Source organism: Diabrotica undecimpunctata, chromosome 1 (genome assembly GCF_040954645.1).
Source record: "Diabrotica undecimpunctata isolate CICGRU chromosome 1, icDiaUnde3, whole genome shotgun sequence".
Lineage (NCBI taxonomy): Eukaryota > Metazoa > Arthropoda > Insecta > Coleoptera > Chrysomelidae > Diabrotica > Diabrotica undecimpunctata.
Genome location: NC_092803.1, coordinates 112,635,770 through 112,647,525, shown reverse-complemented (window position 1 = coordinate 112,647,525; position 11,756 = coordinate 112,635,770). Strand labels below are relative to the sequence as shown.

The 11,756-nt window shown below is 30.4% G+C and overlaps 1 long non-coding RNA gene across 1 annotated transcript; it reads left to right on the top strand.

The window, feature by feature from the left end:
• The first annotated feature begins 433 nt into the window (after window positions 1–433).
• LOC140439895 (uncharacterized) lies at window positions 434–1,237 on the top strand. Its single transcript, XR_011950747.1, has 3 exons — window positions 434–478; window positions 813–926; window positions 1,108–1,237. It is a non-coding gene; the product is annotated as an uncharacterized lncRNA (long non-coding RNA).
• The last annotated feature ends 10,519 nt before the right edge of the window (window positions 1,238–11,756 follow it).

The window sequence follows — 11,756 nt, the reverse complement described above, 5'->3', positions numbered from 1 at the left end:
TTCTAAAGTTCTTATTACATATTGTAGTGTTATTTTATATGTGATTCATACTGGGTCAAATGACCCATTACAAAGCTCCCATGGGCTTGTAGTCTATATCTATAATAGTGTACTGTATTTAGTTCTAGAAGATATATATTTTCTAGAAAAGAAACGCCACAACCCAAAACGACGTTGGAAGCCCCATTATAGGTAATACTGCAAACATATTAATTTATAAGTAGTGTTTTTAAGATCAGTACGCTTATCAAGAAAGACACATCCTAATAATATTTTATTAGAACAATCAGAATGTGGTCATTCATTGTAAGATATATGATAACATTTAATTTAAAGGAACTGTAATAGGTCACATGTGTATAAACATTTAAGTAAAACTGCGTTCTAAATTAACTGGCGGCGTCGTTCTTTCTTTATAGCTTTTGCAATGGAGGAAGAAGGACAGGCATAAATAGACAGTGCCGTACGCTAGTTTTTTGTAGGTTAAAAAAATAAGTCAAACGATTAGACAAAGAAAACTTGTTAATTATTATTAGTTATTACTTTATTAATTGAGATTTTTACAAATTGTTTGCTATATTTTTTTAATATTTTATTTATTTAAAAGATCAAAAGTATAATTTTATTAAGTTCATCTTTTAGGTACTTGTCACATAATTAGAAAACTAGAATATGAAGAATTTCACATAATTATTCAAATATATTGAAGGAAATACAATTTTTAGTGATCGAAAAGTTCAGTTTAGAAGTGACAATTTTGAAAAAAAAAAATTGTTTTTATTGTTAATAATGTAAAAATTCAACATTTCCAGAATGATTACACACTCTTCCTGGTCGTGAATTTAAATGGAAGTCAAAACTTAAGCCAAATATTTTCATCCCAGTTTTGAACCCTTATGTTGCACTGTGATTGTCTTTCGAAAAAGGTAAGCTTTGAGCATATTTCGAAGTAGCAACTGGCTTCATACAGCCAATTTCTTACAGTATCTATGACGACCTTTGAGATTATAATATGGTGCACATCCACATGCTGCAAGTTGGTAATAAATTCAAGTGCAGTAATTGTAGGTTGCCCTCTACCGGTTGAAACTAAACATCAATATTAAGTTTTAGCTATGGAATGTTCATATAAGGATGTTGCTTGGCAGGACTTCCACTTCATATTAATGTTGTTGCTTGTCAGGAGTTCTATTTTCACGATAACCTCGCCATAACTGACTTATGACGAAAGTCCGGACTATATGTAAGTATTTTGCTTTTTTTTGTTTTTTTTTGCTTATAACTTAGGATTTTTAGTAAAAGTGCGTAAGTATGTAATGAATGTTTTGCTTATATTACTTATTTTAATACTTACTTAACTAGTTAAATCCTTTTTGGCTGAAGTACAATTTTACAAAACGGGAAAACCCATTGTTATTGCTTATTCATCAAATAGTCTGAACTATATTGAGTTTAAGAGATTAGTTTTTAGGTTACTTTAAATATCCAAGTAAGTATTATCAGAAAATTAATTATATTGGTGTAATGTACTTTAATATTCATTTTTGATTTGTACTTCCTAGTGACTGTTTGGTGACTGGGAATAATTTTAAATTTAAAAAAAATTTAAGTAAAAATCCTTTATAAAAGGTATATATAAAAGGTTTATATATACCTTTTATAAAATAAAGGATTTTTACTTGAATTTTTTGTGATACATGGTATACAGCCAGCTACAGGAACTTAGTTTCCTTGTGAATTTTAAATTTATTTTTTGGTGTTTAATATGATGACTAAATTAAAATATATCTAAGAACATTTGTACATGGATTGTATCCCATCCTGAACTGCGCATTGATGAAGAAAAAATTTACTGCAAATCTTGTAATAAAATTGTACATACAATTTATTTAATTTTCATAATAATTCAACTTTAAACAAAGTTTTAGAGTATTATGTGGCATTTTAAATCTTTAGACGCTAAAGGTGCATTTGAAATTAAACATTTAAATGTAAAATCTTTCTTGTTGATTACAGCATATAAAAAATACGACGTTGTTCAATACATTCGCACGATTCTACATATTAGGAACACTACTTTTTCATCATGGTCGGTAAAACAGCAGATTTCTGTGGGATATATTATTCATTTGCTTGTTATGTTACATGAAGATATAAAATTTAAGCAGTTTTTAAAAAAATGGACCAATCATGGTAGTATTTATAATATTTACCACAACAGTAACTTTCAAAAGCCTTTACGTACTGCGTTCCGGTATCCATCTGGGATTTATTTCATTCTAATATCTGCAGTTATAGCGTTTTACATTAGTACGAGTATTTAACATGAACGTAGCTTCATAAAAAAACTACTCTATTTGAAAACTGAGGATGTATATCTACCTTATGCATTATAGTTCTACAAATTTGCATTCTTCAATCAAAATATTCATCAGATAATTCTTGAAAAGCATTACTTTAAAAGGATAAAATTTATTTTTCAGTAGAATGTTATGAACCGATCTTACATTATATTCTAATGCAGTTTTTCGAATTAATGTGTTAGGGTTTTCTATGAAACGTTGCATAACTCCATGGATTTTTATCATTAGTTGCTGTGTTCGTTCGTCCAGTTTTGAGTGGATTTTTAATTAAATAAATTTCTTTAAAACGGTTCACAACTTTCCAATCTGCAGTTTTGGTAGTAATTAGAATGCGTTTTGGATAAGTACTGTAACAACCAACTAGTAACAACTAGTAACAACTGGTCTGGTAGGGAAGACAGAATGCTCGGAAGTTGGGTATTATTGTCGGTAACATAAAAATTATCCCAAAGGGAAGCTTTGTATTGGAACTAAAAGATAAATAAAGAATTTCAAATCCAAGTACGTTCATTATGAAAACCAGCACTCAGGTGTTTTGAAAGACACAATGGTAAGCTTTGGGACGTGGGTCTACAGATCGCTGGTTAGAAACGGGGATACTTAAGTCAGAGATAATAAAGAATATGAAAGAAAATGGACAAAATTGGAAAAAATGAAAAAGGGTCTTGTCTTTTTTGTGAGTACTAAGGAAAACTTTTAAAACCAAAATACATATATACGTAAAAAAATAACAAGAAAATTTACACCTTACTTGTAGGTTTGTTCAGCAAACCTGTTAGCATTTATTTATATGTGGACCAGGAGAAAAGAAGATTGTTGGAGAAATCAAAAATACTATGTTGTTACATAAGCAATATTTATTATTAACGGAAACATAGATTTAATTCGACATACTACATACATACATACGACATACATAATTTACATCTTACAAGCAAAAACGTCCATTACAATTTGATACTTTCTTACATCTTTATATAATGTTAAATGATAATTTCTCCTAATGACCTTGTAAAAATATTTATGTTAAAGATGACCTCAAAAAGAAAGATTATTTAAAAAAAAAATTAAATTTTAAAATTTACCTGATGTCATTATATTATATGTAGATTACATACAGATTTACATACAAATTTAGTGTTTTATATAAAAAGCATGGTGACTCAACATGCAAAGAAAATTAAGGAATGTACCCCTTCAAAAAACACTAACGCTGCATTGCACTGGGTACATGTAGAAGAAAAATAAAAATAATAACAGATGGGTATGTTTCCTTTTTATCGTTTTTCCATCAGAAAATATTCAGCATTGAAATTTAAACTGCAGGTTATAGGAAAAAGGTAAAAACTTACGGTGAATTTGGGCTTTCACCACCTTTAAGGATAACTAATTTGCACTAACTTGAAACTTAACTTCTTATTGGTTTGCAACATACTTCAATTTACTTCATACTATTTTATTGGCTGGTATTATTAACACGACTCCTATCAGGGATTATTTCATCCCCAAACATCGTCTATATCGACGAAAAGTGGGGATTTTATAGTGATGGAAACACTTCAGGAATAATATTGTATACGTTCTCTCCCATATTAACACCCTTGGAATTTCATCTTGTTCTGTAGTTTTCATGTTTTAATTTCTGTTGGCCTTGTTTTACGTCGTACATTTCAATTTCGATATTTTTATTAAATACTATTTTACATATGTTTCTTATTGCATTTGTGTTATCTGTCTTATATAAATCAGCTAGCTAATTGATCCAGTCTCAATCTAAAGATTTCTGCCATTAAGTTTGTCAATCTCTTTCCGTTGTGATTGGATCATTTGCCGTAGTTCTTGTTAAATGCCATATATGACATTTTTATGGAAAAGTTTACTAATACTGACCTTTTAAGTTTCCCGTCAGTATTAGTGTTTTAATTATGATTATTTATACCCATAATACGATTTCTATGCTCTTGCTAATATGGTGATGACGTTCTTGCTGATATGATATTTCAAGTATGCTTGTTTTTTCTTCTTATACTTTTTTACTTTTAGACAGACTCATGGTGTTTTATATGCATTTCTGAAGCTTGTATTTAGTGTGCCAATTGAAGGGCTTAATGTGAAACAATGACAAACTACACATAAGTTCAAAAAGAGTTAAGGCTATGCTCGGTTAAGGTAATAGTATAACATGCCACTAAAAATTTATTTCAGTCCTTTGTTAATAGATGGCGCGGTAACACTATTGCATAGGTCTAATTTGTCTTAGTATCTACTCGACATAATGACAAGCCACATCCAAATGGTGAACTGGGCGGAAGGGATTCGGATATTTCTGTGAGTTTTGACGATTGTAGCAAGAAAAATACTGAAGATGAGTCGACGTTTGATGACAGTGACCGTGATCCTGACTATGTAAAATCTAGAAGTAACTCAAGTGATGAAAATACAGCGGTATGTAATTTTTTTGTTAAATGTGGCTTGTCACATTATTACCATTCAAGATTAAAGTATGATTGTAGTGGCTTGCGACATGGCTTGTTATATTATTGCATTTTGTTGTAGGATAATGAACAAGGTCCGTCAAGAAAAAGGACAAAACCAAACACACCCGACAAAACTCCAACAAGTCGATGGAGACAAAGAAATGAACACTGTTATTCAAGATAAAATGTTGCATTAAAACGTATAGGGAAGCTTCAGGGCTACGAGAGCAATATTTTTAACGAGTTTTGGAACCTTGGTTTATGGGAGTTACAAAATAGGTACTTTTTCGGATGTATAGATATTGTTAAGAAAAAAAGGTCCTACCGAAGGAAGCAAAAACATCAAGAATCGGATAGAAAGAGCAATGCAGTCTACTTCATTAATGTTAATGATGAAACTACATGTGTCTGTAAAATAGAATTTTTAAATATCCATGAACTTCAAGCTTCTAAGTTCAGAGTAAATAACATTGTTCGAAAGAAGATATAAGGAAATCTAGTGCCAGAAAGAGACAACAGAGGAAAGCATACAAACCTTGTGAACAAAATATCTGATTCGGATATACTGAGTGTTAAAAACCACATACATTCGATTCCAAAGTATCAAAGTCACTAAAGTCGACAAGAGAGCATGAATAAAGTTTACCTGGACCATAACATGAGTACAACCAGTCTCTATTCGGATTTATATGTACCTTGGTGTAAAGAAGCAAGAATTGAACCAGTTAAGGAGTATACTTGCCGTAAGATATTATATACCGAGTATAACATTGGATTCAAGTTGCCAAAAGCAGACACTTGCAAGACATGCTAGGAAATTAATATCCAAATAGAGTCAGCAAAATCAGAAAAAAAAGATTATAGCGAATTAACAACAAGACTTAACTTGCACAAGTGTAAGGCTCAGTCAATGCAACAATTACTGAAGAGTGAAACAGCCCGGTCCAAAATCATTTATAAGAAGACATGTGTTATATCGTTCGACTTGCAGCAAGCGTTCAGAAGAAGACGCTGGTCATATGTTTGTCTGGACGGAAAACGTTGCATAAAGAGAAAGTGATGAAATTGCATCAATACTCATAAAATTTCTGAGCTCAAAGATAGGTGAAGTAGAACATCTCGTTTTCTTCACGGATAATTGTTCCGGGCAAAACAAAAACTGGCTTTTAATATCTTTATGGTTACAGCTACTGAAGGAACAAAAGTTTAAGTCTATTACACACCCTTTTTAAGTCAGCGGACACACTCACCTTTCATCTGACAGGGATTTTGCTCTTATAGGAAAACGACATAAAAAGAATGCTCTGCTTGTGTACTCTCCTGAAGAGTGGCATCAAGTTATAAAAAAATCGAAAAAAAAAGAAGTCCTTCAACTTAACTGTTATGAGGCTGGAAGATTTCCTCAATGTACAACCACTCTTAGAGAACATTAAAAAGAGTACTCGCACTGATGATCAGCAATATTTAGATTTTTCCAATGTTTTTTCCTTTTTATTCAAGAGTGATATCAGAAAAGTATTTTACGTTAAGCATTCTGTGAATGGTACCTACAACCCCGTTACTGTTGTCAAGAAGGGGCGTCCAAATGTGCTTTCTGTATCTGATTTACAACAGAAGTAGATTGAGCCCATTTGGATTGCAAAAAAGAAACTCGAAAATGTGAGATCATTATTACCCTACATACCTTCAGTGTATCATCCTTTCTACAATAGTTTACGAGAGGATGTCAGCCCTGATGTTGCTGATGAGATCGCCGAGCTGGTTATTAAATAAGATTTTGGGTATTTATTATTAAAGTAATACTGTAACAAGCCACATTTTTTTAAATAAAGACTGTTGTTTTCTCAAAATTGTTGTAATTTTATTAAAATTGTTCTAACTATAGTTCGATAGGGATGCATCGACATACATGTAAACTAAAACAACAAAAATTGTTACTGGATTTTAGAATATTATTTTTAACGTTCAAAGTCAAATATCTCACGTCTTTTACCTTTTTGAGGCTTGTCATTGTTTCACATTAACCCTTCAATTATATTTTGCAAGTGCAATAGCCTCTTTTACCGTCTTTGTAATATTTTCCTAACTGACATCAATACCATCTTCCCCTCCTGAACATTTGCTTCTGTTTTTTCGCGTATTATTTTCTTGTGTTGAGATTCCGCAAGATACTACATTAATTTTTTCGACTTTCACCGCTGTCATGTTTGTCAAGATATAGTCAATTGTAGATTTTTCATTTTTTGTGTTTGTGAATGTGTCTCGATATGTCTAATAATAAAAAAACGGGTGTGGCAGTCCAGTGGGACTGCCGGTAGAAGTTATACACTTCTATACACGCATTCGCCGTTACAAATTTATTTGGGAGTCAATCTGCACAATCATTACATATGTATATAATTCTATAGGTAAGACATAGCAGAAAGAGAAACATAATTAATAACAACTTACTAACAATGAAGGATTGAATCAATATTTTGATGAAAATGTATATTTTTATTTTCGTATATATGTATGAAAGGAGTTGAATGCAAAAATTTTTTTACACATACTCTGCAGTGTAATTCATTGTTTATTTTGTTATTAATATAATAATACAATACAAATTAAACTGCAATATTTAGGTATTTAAAAATGACAATAATGTAATAATATTAATAAAAAAGTCCTCCCCGACTGTTCTGGATCATACAGTGATTTATTGAGAATATTATTTTGAAATACAAAAGACTAATATAATTATGAACATTTAATAAATAATACAAAACATATCACATAAATAATAATATTAATAAATATTTTATTATATGTATAATATTATATGTATATGTATCTTTATATAATATATATATATATATATATATATATATATATATATATATATATATATATATATATATATATAATATTAAATTATATATATAAAAGGAACATTTTTATATTCGAGAGAGGAAGAGAGAGAAAATATATCTTCTGTCTCTCTCTTACTCATTATCTTACATATGTAATGATTTCACAGATTCACTCCCATACAAATTTCCAACGTGGAGCGCGCGTATAGAAGTATAACTTCAAAAATGTGATATTACATTGATATGAGAAGCTTAGAAAAATTACACGAACACGGATAAGTTATTGTTAAACAAAAAAAAACATGATTTCATAACAATACTAATTGAACCTGAATAATTTGCAGGGATCACCATTTGTTAAATGCAATTAGAGAAAGAGAAAATTAAATTCACCACATAAAACAAGTTATCAAAACATCTTTAAGTATTGAAACAATCAAATTTTTTCTAGAGAAGCATAATAAAAGCAAGAATAAACCTTTTAATGGAAACATTACAATTAAAGAGGATAGCCTTGTAATAGCAGAAAAGCTGGAAGGCTTACAAAATATACAAGACAAAGTTAATAATGCAAGTGAAGCAATGGGACTGACAATAAATCTTCAAAAAACTAAAGTAATGGTGATTAGCAAAACCGATGAAAATTGTCGCGTTGGCCTAAATAACACTTAATTAGAACAGTTTACAAATTAGGGTACTTAGGAGTAGTACTAAATGATAAGTGGGATCCAGATATAGAAATAAAAACATGAATAGATCAGGATAGGAACATGTATAATAAATGCAAGTAAATTATTTATAACAGAAAACTAAGCTTAGACATCCGAATTAGAGTTATTAAATGCTACCTTTGGTCAATCCTTCTAATGGAGTTGATGCCTGGACGAAAATGAAATACCATGAGACGGCTAGAAGCCTTTGAAATGTGTCTTTATCGCAGAATGCTCAGAATATCATGGGCATAAAAAATTATAAATCAAATATTATTAAACACCTTAAGTAGGGAATTAGAACTTATAACCACGATTAAGAAAAGAAAGACCTCATACCTAGGCCACGTAATGAGAAATGACAAATATAACCTGCTACGATGAACAAAATTACAAACCTACAGTAATGGACTACATCAGAGGAAGGAGATTAGAACTAAAAAGAAACTGTATTACACAAAATGTTACAGAATGTAACAACAAAATGAAAATGGTTATGTAAACCCAAATAGAATGCGGATATTTACAATTTACAATATATCTAAAATAAAAAAAAAAGAATTCTGGGCGAATTTACTACTAACTACCTACTTAATTGTTAAATGAAATCAATAAAAAGACTCGGTATTTGCATATTAGGGCTTAAAGCTCAGTTTCGGCGACTTGGCTATTATTATAAATAAATACTCTATAAGATAAAAGAATTAACATAAATAATCGATTACAGATGGCAAACAAAATATTTTCACAGCTACTGAAAATAGAAGAAAATCTATTCATCTCATTCAATTTAATTCATTATTATCATAGTTCTAAAAACAATTAAAATTAAACAGTGTTAAACTAATCAGCACATACTAACATAAACATTTGAACGTTGTATATAGATAAGACGATTAAAACCTTAGCAAAAGCCCGAGATTACAATAATTTCAGCAAAAAACAGTATTCATAAATTGAGTATAAACGGTGTACCTAACAAACAGGCTAAATAAATTAAGAAAAGATTAAGAGAATTAGGTTTAGGGAGGTGTGAAAATAAGATTAAGAGAACATTAAGAAAAATTCAATAACCCATAAGAAAAGGAAACTAAAGTTTTTTTTGAGAATATCTCTACCCTTCACAAACAAATTTTTGTAATCCGTTTTATAGAGAAGGTGTATTATGTACCAGAAGGCATGGATGTATATATTTTCCTTCTATAATTCTATAATTCAAGCTACAACATATTTCAACGTATATTGGGTCTCATCAGATAGCGGTGGAAATCTAAAACTGACTCGGAGTCAGGCAGGCATAAACCAAATCGTAAAAGAGCTTTTGTTCAACATCGATTAATAAATTTTCATATTATCTGATTTGTTGTATTCTATTTTTACTCTTTGTGTGAAAAGTGTTATGATTCTAATAATATTTTCTCATTTCATTGCACTCTTACCTTACCTTACTTATTCTTTTTTATAAAATCTAATATTTCATTAGTTATCCTCTTTTGTTAATTCATTAGTTATCCTTGCAGAATTATCTTTTCACTCTGTATATCATAAAAATCTAGATGACTTCCTATAAACACACGTTTTGCGCTGTAGAATTTCAAACGAGCAGAACGAGAAGATATACTATAAGTGTTTGTTTATAAAGTCTTAATTGCACCGAATAACGCTTTCTCTGTAATAATTGCGTCTTAAAATCATCGATTGGAATAAACAAAATTAAATCATTATTTACACTAACAAAAGCCGATGCGGCTGTAGATCTAAGATTCCCTGTTGAGATTTTTAAAAAACCATTCCATGTCCCAGTACCATCAATTTTCAGTTGAACTCATTGAAAGTCAAGTAAAAATTCCTTTCTTCGTTCGCCTCCCAGAGATGGGAGTAAGAGTATAAGTCTTTTATAATTTTATTGTTGAGCTATTAACATTTCCACCTATTTATGAGAGTGGGGGTGAAGCAGCTTCCATAATTTATCAATTTTTTCGCTGGGAAGCAGTTCTTCTATTAAAAGAACCCGCAGTCTACAGTCAAAGCATGTATAATGAAACAAAAACATTTATAGTAAGTTTTACATTTTTATCCTGCCTCAGCAGAAATGTTTTGTCAAATATCACACGTAAAATTTTTAAAATAAATAATGTTTTATGAAATATTGTGTCCTTCATTGCCCAGCGTCTGATATATCATACGTCAAAAATACAGACAGTTACAAAGAACAAAAAACGTAAATTTTGCACATTACTGTTAAAGACAACCTCTCTTTATTTCGTTCTAAAGTTATGATTTCGTTTTTTATAAAAATTTAATTTTGGTCATTAATGAATATGACTTATATGTAACAGTATAGTATCTTAGATTCTCTTACAATCTTCTTTCCTCTTGGACAAAATCTAAATACATTATAAAAGGTTTGCTGAACGAACATGTAAGGTAAGTGTGATTGTTTCTTGTTATTTGGCTATATATATTCATTTTGGTTTTAAGAGTTTTAACTTGTCCGTCATAGAAAAGACATGGTGGCGCCCTTTTTCCTTTATATTTGGTTATATTTTTGACCATTTTCTTTCAGTTAGTATGATTCATTTTCTTTATTCTTTCTGATTTCAGTATCTCTTGTTCCTATATAAGCGATCTCTATACCAACGTCTCAAAGTTCGCCGTTGTGTCATTCAAAACACCTGAGTGCCGTTTGTGTCTTATAGTTCCAACAAGAAACTTCCATCATCATCGTCTCTGGTATTCCTCAACTTAAGTCGGTCTCAACTCCATCTAACCACCTAATTTGCGTCGACCTCTGCTTCTTCTTCCTCTAGGTGTTCCTGTCGTTAGCTCTTTAGCAATCATATTGTCAGGCATTCGTATTATGTGTCCGGCCCATCTAAATCGCTGTAACTCTCCGAAACTTCCCCTTGGGTTAATTTTTATGTTACCCACAATAGTACTCAACTTCTGGGCATCCTTTTTCCCATACAGGTTCAATTTACGTTACTTGCTTTGTTTGTTTTGTTTGGCTTCTTTTGTTCGTTATAATAATATTTTTAGTTTCTTTCGGTTTTCTTGTATTTGTTCTGTAACGTTTTCTTCATTTATTCCCTGAATAATATTTACATTTCTTTATTACATCTTAATTACAGTTCAAAACGGAGATTGGGCAACTCCTTTTTAAAGTTTTAAAGGTTTGTCAATAAATTATGGTACTCTTGGTTAAAACAGATTGAATCGAAAAATTCAAAATATTTTTTTATATATTTTTATTTATTATAAAATGTATATGGAGAACGATTCTGCCAGTCCATAAAAACAATTTTCAATGAGTGTAGTAACCCTTTACTTTTTATACTGAACGTCTCTGGATCG